This window comes from Hyperoodon ampullatus (assembly GCF_949752795.1).
Source record: "Hyperoodon ampullatus genome assembly, chromosome: 8".
NCBI lineage: Eukaryota > Metazoa > Chordata > Mammalia > Artiodactyla > Ziphiidae > Hyperoodon > Hyperoodon ampullatus.
In genome coordinates, this window is record NC_136921.1 from 106,850,557 (window position 1) to 106,858,672 (window position 8,116).

Here is an 8,116-nt window from a genome sequence, read left to right on the forward strand (position 1 = left end):
ACTGTTGTGGCCTCTCCCATTGCAGAGCACAGGCTCCAGACGCGCAGGCCCAGTGGCCATGGCTCACGGGCCCAGCCGCTCCACGGCATGTGGGATCTTCCCAGACTGGGCACGAACCCGCGTCCCCTGCATCGGCAGGCGGACTCTCAACCACCGCGCCACCAGGGAAGCCCCTGGCTGTTTTTTGATTGGGTTGTTTGTTTTTTTATTGTTGAGTTGTAAGAGCTGTTTGTATATTTTGGATATTAACCCCTTTTCGGGCGTATTGTTTGCAGATATTTCCTTGCATTCTGTAGGTTGTCTTTTCATTTTGTTTATGGTTTCCTTTGCTGTGCAAAAGCTTGTAAGTTTGATTAGGTCCCATTTGTTTATTTTTGTTTTTATTTCTGTTGTCTTGGAAGCCTGACCTAAGAAAACATTGGTACGATTTATGTCAGAAAACATTTTGCCGTGTTCTCTTCTAGGAGTTTTATGATGTCATGTCTTATATTTAAGTCTCTAATCCGTTTTTAGTTTGTATGTATGGTGTGAGGGAGTGTTCTAACTTCATTGATTTACATGCGGCTGTCCAGCTTTCCCAGCACCATTTGCTGAAGAGACTGTCTTTTCTCCATTGTATATTCTTACCTCTTTTGTCGAAGATTAATTAACTATAGGTGTGTGGGTTTATTTCTGGGTTTAACATGTATTTTAAAAAATTATATAAATAGTGCATTTTCATTGTAGAAAATAAGAGTGTTAATGCTTTGGTATGTTTCTTTCCATAGTTTTTCTATGTACCAAGAATATAAGTGACTACTTTTTATTTTACAAACAAAAAGGACATCAGAAACATGGAGTTTTCTAGTTTGCTTTTTTCACCAAACTGATTGCAGATATTTTTCCAGGGCAATAAGAACACATTTTTACTTTGGTTTTCAATGATTGAGTGGTATGCTATTGTTTGGTTGTACTGTAATTTCTTTCCGAATTTCCTGTTCTTGAACACTTATTTTCATTAAAAAGTCTTTTTCACGAACAGCTGCAGTGAACAACTTGATATATACATTTTAGAATACTTAACAAATTATTTCCTTAGATGAATTCTTAGATTTGGACCTGTTGGATCAAGACATAGTTAAAGGTTATTGATAGAGGTTTCCAAATTGCCCTAGATAGTTATGAATTTTATTCTCATCAGCAGTGTATTAAAATGTGTACTTGATTATATTCAATTACATTCTTTTTTAAAAATATTAATTAATTAATTAATTTTTGACTGCGTTGTGTCTTTGTTGCTGCACGCGGGCTTTCTCTAGTTACGGCGAGCGGGGGCTGCTCTTCGTTGCAGTGCATGGGCTTCTCATTGCGGTGACTTCTCTTGTTGCGGAGCACAGGCTCTAGGTGCGTGGGCTTCAGTAGTTGTGGCATGTGGGCTCAGTAGTTGTGGCTCGCGGGCTTTAGAGTGCAGGCTCAGTAGTTGTGGCGCACGGGCTTCGTTGCTCCGTGGCATGTGGGATCTTCCTAGACCAGGGCTCGAACCTGTGTCCCCTGCATTGGCAGGTGGATTCTTAACCACTGCACCACCAGGAAGTTCTCAATTATGTTCTTAAGTGATTTTTTTTTTTGTTTAAATGTAGGACTAGAGTTAGGTTTTTAGGCACTTTAAAGAAAACCATGTTAGTGATGAGTAGGAATAAGTCAGTGTTGGAAAAATATTGAGGTAATCACAACTCAGTTTGGAAATCGAGCATCTGTATGTACAGTTCAGTACATACGAATATAGACAAGGAACAGATCTCTTTTTGTGCTTTTCTTTTGGATTTTTTTTCCTGAATCCATAAAATATGAATGTAAAAAGGTTATTGTAGTAATAGCAGTGTTCTGTTATAATTGATCTGAGAAATATAGCAAAATTTCCCTAGCTGTTACGTGTAAGCTTAGTAGAGTACAGATTTAAAGTCTATATGCTTGAAATCTGGTTGAATGGTGGGTGGGTAGGAAGCCGTATGTGAAGCTGTGTTTTCAGTGTTTCCAGTCCATCAGATTCTGCGTCTTCAGTCTGAATCTTTCTGGACCAAGGAATAGAAGCAAGGGAAACGATTTGGGCGTGAGAGACAGTAGCAGAGCATGTGTTTTCATGGCAGTGCACGCCTAAGACAGAGCTTTACACAGGGGTGACCTTATGTTTATTTCATCGTTGTAGTCTTTCCTTTTTCTCTACTAAGGAGTCATCAGAAAAGTAGCTAATCTTCCAGGAAAGCACCTTGATGTACTGTTGGAATATATCCTTCACTTGCCTTTCCCTCCCCAGTGGACCTGGAATTCGTTGACGGCTTGGCTGGCACATTAGGTATTTAAGGAACTTTAGGAAACTAGGACCAAGAGCCTGTCCACATCATGTACATCTTTTCACTTTTCTCCGCTTTTCATTTTGGCATAGTTATAGATTCACAAGAAGAGGCAAAAATAGTACAGAGGGTTTCTCTTCACCATTCACCTAGTTTCCTCCAATGGTTATATGTTACCCTTTTTCTTCTCTCTCTTTCCTATTTTTGATCAGCCCTTTGGCATCTGTGGGAAATACTGAGCTCTCTGAGCTAACGATTGCCGATTGCTCTCCTAGGTTTACTTCTGGGGGTGCATACGGTTCTTCCTCTTCCTTTGTTCCTTGTTTCTGGAACCCCTGCTTAGTATGTGTGCTGTGCCGGGACAGGTTGCTTCTCTCTGTTCAGGCTCTTGTGCTCTAATTTTGGGATCATTAAGTGTGGTGGGTATATCCTTCCTGTGTAGGTCTTTTTCCTAAGTTATATATACTCAGGTCTAAAGTACTGAGACTTGTGTGTATTCTTGGTGAGAAGCAGCAGCTGTGACTTGGTGGAAATAGCCCTGGATTTGGAATTAGAAGCCCAGGTTCAAATATTGATTCTGTTTCATACTTGTGTGACCCTGGAAGTTACTTTGCTTCTGAATCTGTGAAATAGGCATGACAGTAACGATCTTACAGAGGTTTTGTTGGGGAATAAAAAAGGTGGCATTTTTATCATCACTTAGTGCATTAGAAAGCGCTATTTCAAATGTGAAGTACCTATGCTTATTTTAAATTGCTGAAATGAAACCCAAAATTTAAACCACTGCTGCAGTACTTCTTAGCTTGACTTCTTTATTCAGTAAAAGAGAAAAACTCTGCTTTTATATCCCAAGCTTCTTACACCTTCTGTCTTCACATTGAATAACCCGTACTTAATAAGGTTTTCTTTTTTTCCACTGGGTGTAACCCAGCTCCCTTGGGAAATTTGGGATAGCCATGTCAGCTGTCATGCTATCAAATGACATATCAAATGCTCTGTTCTCTTCTTATTTACTTAAGTCTGGAGATTTTATGTGTCAGAAACCTGTTAGAAAATCTCTCGTGTGGGTATATATGCTCTTTTCTGCTTACCTTTTTAGTAGGTTTCACTCTTAGAAACCAGCCCTTAATATGGTGCTAGAAACAGATTTTTATTTTTAAAGGGGAGACCTGATTTTTATTTATATACATGTATAAATATATATATGGAATAAGTAGTCAGTATAAAAGTGGGGGATAATATGAAAAATTTAAGATGTCCATAACTGGCAATTTTTTTCTTAAATGTGATCTAGTTGCAGATAGACTGTTTTCAATCATTAAGGGACAGATATCTATAGAACAGCACAGCCAAGAACAGTGAATGCACACTGTTCTCAAGAGCATGTGAAACATTCTCCAGGCTAGATTATATGTTAGGCCATAAAACAAGACTCAATAAACTTAAAAGGATGGAAATGATTCAGAGTGTGCTCTGACCACAATGGAATGAAATTAGATATCAGTAACAGAGGGAAATTGGGAAATTCACAAATATGTGGAAATTAACCAACACACTCCTAAGTCACTAATTGGTAAAAGAGGAAATCACAAGGAAAATTAGAAAATAGTATGAGATGACAGGAAACAGAAACAAAACATAACATGGTGGTAATGGTTGCACAGTAATGTGAATGTACTTAATGCCACTGAGCTGTACACTTAAAAGTGGTTAAAATAGTAAATTTTATGTATGTTTTTCCACAATGAAAAGAAGAACCTTGCCATTCATTCATTGTTCAACAATAAATATTTAACACCTGCTATGCTCCATGCACAAAATTAAACAACGTACCATAACCTTGGGGATGCAGTAAAAGCAGTGCTCAGAGGGAAATTTATAGCTATAAATTCTTATATGAAAAAAGAAAGATCTTAAATCAGTAATCTAAACTTCCATCTTAAGAAACTGGTAAGAGAGCAAACTAATCCAAAAGCAAGCAGAAGGAAGAAAAAATAAATACTAAATTAGAAATAAATGAAATAGAGAAAAAAGCAAAAATCAACAGATTAAAAATTGAAAAGATCAACAAAATTGACAAACCTTAAGCTAGTCAAGCTAGTCTGACCAAGAAAAACAAGGACAAGACTCAAATTAATAAAATCAGGTATGAAAGAGAAGACATTACTACTGACCTTACAGAAATAAAAAGGAATATGAGAGAATACTAGGAACAATTATATGCCAACAAATTAGACAACCTAGATAAAGTGTATGCATTCCTAGAACAGCATTACTGAGATTGACTCAAGAAAAAATAAAACATCTGAATAGTCCAATAGCAAGTAAAGAGATTTAATTAACAATCAAGAAACATCTCACAAAGAGCTCCAACTCAGATGACTTCACGTTTGGTGATTCTACCAAATATACCAAATGCAAATTCTTTGCAAACTCTTTCAAAATAAAGAGGAGGCTGGGGTGCTTCCTGGTTCATCGTTTGAGGATGTTATTACTCTGTTAACCAAACCATACAAAGACATCATAGGAAAAGAAAATTACAGACCAGTATCCTTTATGAATATAGATGCACAAAAAAATCCTCAACAAAATACTGGCAAACTGAGTCCAGCACCAGATCAGAAGGATTATACACTATGACCAACTAGGATTTAACCCAGGAATGCAAGGTTGGTTTAACAGCTGGAAATCAGTGTAACCATAATAATAGTAAAGGACAAAAACCACATTATCTCAATAGCTGCGGGAAAAGCATTTTAGATGGTAAAAACACTCAACAAACTAGGAATAGAAGGGAACTTCTCAATGTGATAAAGGCCATTGATGAAAACCCACAGCAGCTGCCATACCTAGTGATAAAAAATTGATTTTTTCTCAAGATCAGGAACAGGACAAAGATGTCCTTTTATGTCACTTCTATTCAGCATTGTACTGGAGCTTCTAGCCGGGGCAATTAGGCAAGAAAATGAAATAAAAGGCATCTAGGTTGGAAAAGAAGTAAAACAATCTATTTGCAGATGATGTGATCTTGTATATAGAACACCCTCAGGAATCCACTGTAAAACAATTAGAGCTGGGCTTCCCTGGTGGCACAGTGGTTGAGAATCTGCCTGCCAATGCAGGGGACATGGGTTCGAGCCCTGGTCTGGGAAGATCCCACATGCTGCGGAGCAGCTAGGCCCGTGAGCCACAACTACTGAGCCTGCGCGTCTGGAGCCTGTGCTCCGCAACAAGAGAGGCCGCGACAGTGAGAGGCCTGCGCACCACGATGAAGAGTGGCCCCTGCTCGCCGCAACTAGAGAAAGCCCTCGCACAGAAACAAAGACCCAACACACACACACACAAATAAATAAATAAATAAATAAATAAATAAATAAATAACAAAAACAATTAGAGCTAATAAGTTCAACTAGGTTTTAGGATACAAGATCAATATAAAAAAATCAGTTGTATTCCTATACACTGGCAATCAATAATCCAAAAATGAAACTAAGAAAACAATTCCATTCATAAAAGCATCAATAAGAATAGAAAACTTAGAATAAAGTTAATGAAGAAATGTAAAACTTACATTCTGAAACTATACAACATCACTGAAAGAAATTAAAGATCTAAATAAATAGACATCCCATGTACTTGGATCGAATGACCTAGTATTGTTAAGATGGCACTATTCCCCAAATTGATTCAACATACTCCCTATTAAAATCCCAGCTGTCTGTTCTGCAGAAGTTGACAAGCTGATCTTCATATTCATATGGAAATACAAGGGACCCTGAATAGTCAAAACACTCTTGAAAAGGAAGAACAAAGTTGGAGGACTTTAATAACTTACTGCAAAGCTACAGTAATCAAGACAGTCTGGTACTGGCATAAAGGGTAGGGTAGACATACAGATCAGTGGAATAGAATGTAAGTCCAGAAATAAATCCTTACATTTATAGTCAATTGATTTTCAACAGGAGTGCAAAGACAATTCAGTGAGGAATAGTCTTTTCAACAAATGGTGCTGGGACAAGTTGATATCCACATGCAAAAGAATGAATTTGGACCCTTTCCTCACTCATATATGTAAATGAACTCAATCATAGACCAGAATGTAAGATCTGAAACAGTAAAACTCTTAGAAGAAAACATAGATGCAAATCTTCATGACCTTAGATTAGGCAGTAGTTTCTTTTCTTTCTTTTTTATTGTGGTAAAATAGGCAGTGGTTCCTTAGGTATGACATCTGAAACACAAGCAACAACAACAAAAAAATAGGCAAATTGGACTTTATTAAAATTTAGAACTTTATGTTTCAAATGACACCATCAAGAAAATGAAAGCACACCCCACAGAATGAGAGAAAATATTTGCAAATCATTTATCTGGTAAAGAACTTTTATCCAGAGTATATAAAAATGCATACAATCAACAGTAAAGACAACCCAATTAAAAACATAAGCAAAGAATATTTTTTGTGTGTGTTTTGTTTTTTGGCCGCGCCACATGGTATGTGGGATCTTAGTTCCCCGAACAGGGATTGAACCTGCACCCCCTGCATTGGAAGTGCAGAGTCTTAACCACTGGTCTTCCAGGAAAGTCCCTCAAAGAATTTGATTAGACATTTCTCCAAAGAAGATGTCCAAATTGGCCAACAAGTCCATGAAAAGAAGCCCAACACCCAGAGTCGTTAGGGAAATGCCCATCAAAGCCACAGTGAGATGCCACTGCATACCCTCTAGGATGGCTATGATAAAAAAGATGGACCGTAAGTATTGCTGAAGATGTAAAGAAATTGGAACCCTCATATACTGCTGTGGGAATATAAAATGGTGTAGCCACTTTGCAAAACAGTTTGGCAGTTCTTCAAAACCCTAAACATAGAGTTATATCCTATATTCTAGTTAACACTCCTATTTGTATATCAAAGAAAATTGGAAACCTGTCCACACAAAACTTGTTCAGGAATGTTTATATCATTATTCATACTAGCCAAAAAGTAGAAACATTCCAAATATCCATCAGCGGATAACTGTATGAACAAACTGTGGTACAGCTATTCAATGGAATATTATTCAGCCATAAAAAGGAATGAAATACTGATCCATGCTATGAGGTGGATAAACCTTGAAGATAGTATGCTAAGTGAAAGAAGCCAGTTATGAAAGACATATTTTATGACTCCATTTATATGAAGCATCCAGAGTAGGCAGATCCATTCCATCAGAAAGTGGATTATTGGTTTTCATGGGTTTGGGGGAGGGGGTTGGAGAGTGACTGCTAAAGGATGATAGGGATTTCATTTTGGGGTGATAAAAATGTTCTGGAATTAAGTAGTGCTGATGGGCACACAGCTTTGTGAACATATTTAAAATCGCTGAATTACGTACACTTTATTATTTTTTAACATCTTTATTGGAGTATAATTGCTTTACAATGGTGTGTTAGTTTCTGCTGTATAACAAAGTGAATCAGTTATACATATACATGTGTTCCCATATCCCCTCGCTCTTGCGTCTCCCTCCCACCGTCCCTATCCCACCCCTCTAGGTCGTCACAAAGCACCGAGCTGATCTCCCTGTGCTATGCAGCTGCTTCCCACTAGCTGTTTTACATTTAGTAGTGTATATACGTCCATGCCACTCTCTCACTTTGTCCCAGATTACCCTTCCCCCTCCCCGTGTCCTCAAGCCTCTCTACGTCTGCGTCTGAACCTAGGGGCAGTACGTACACTTTAATAGGGAGAATTTAATGATATGTGATATATATTTCAATAAAGCTGTTACTAAAAATCACTGAGG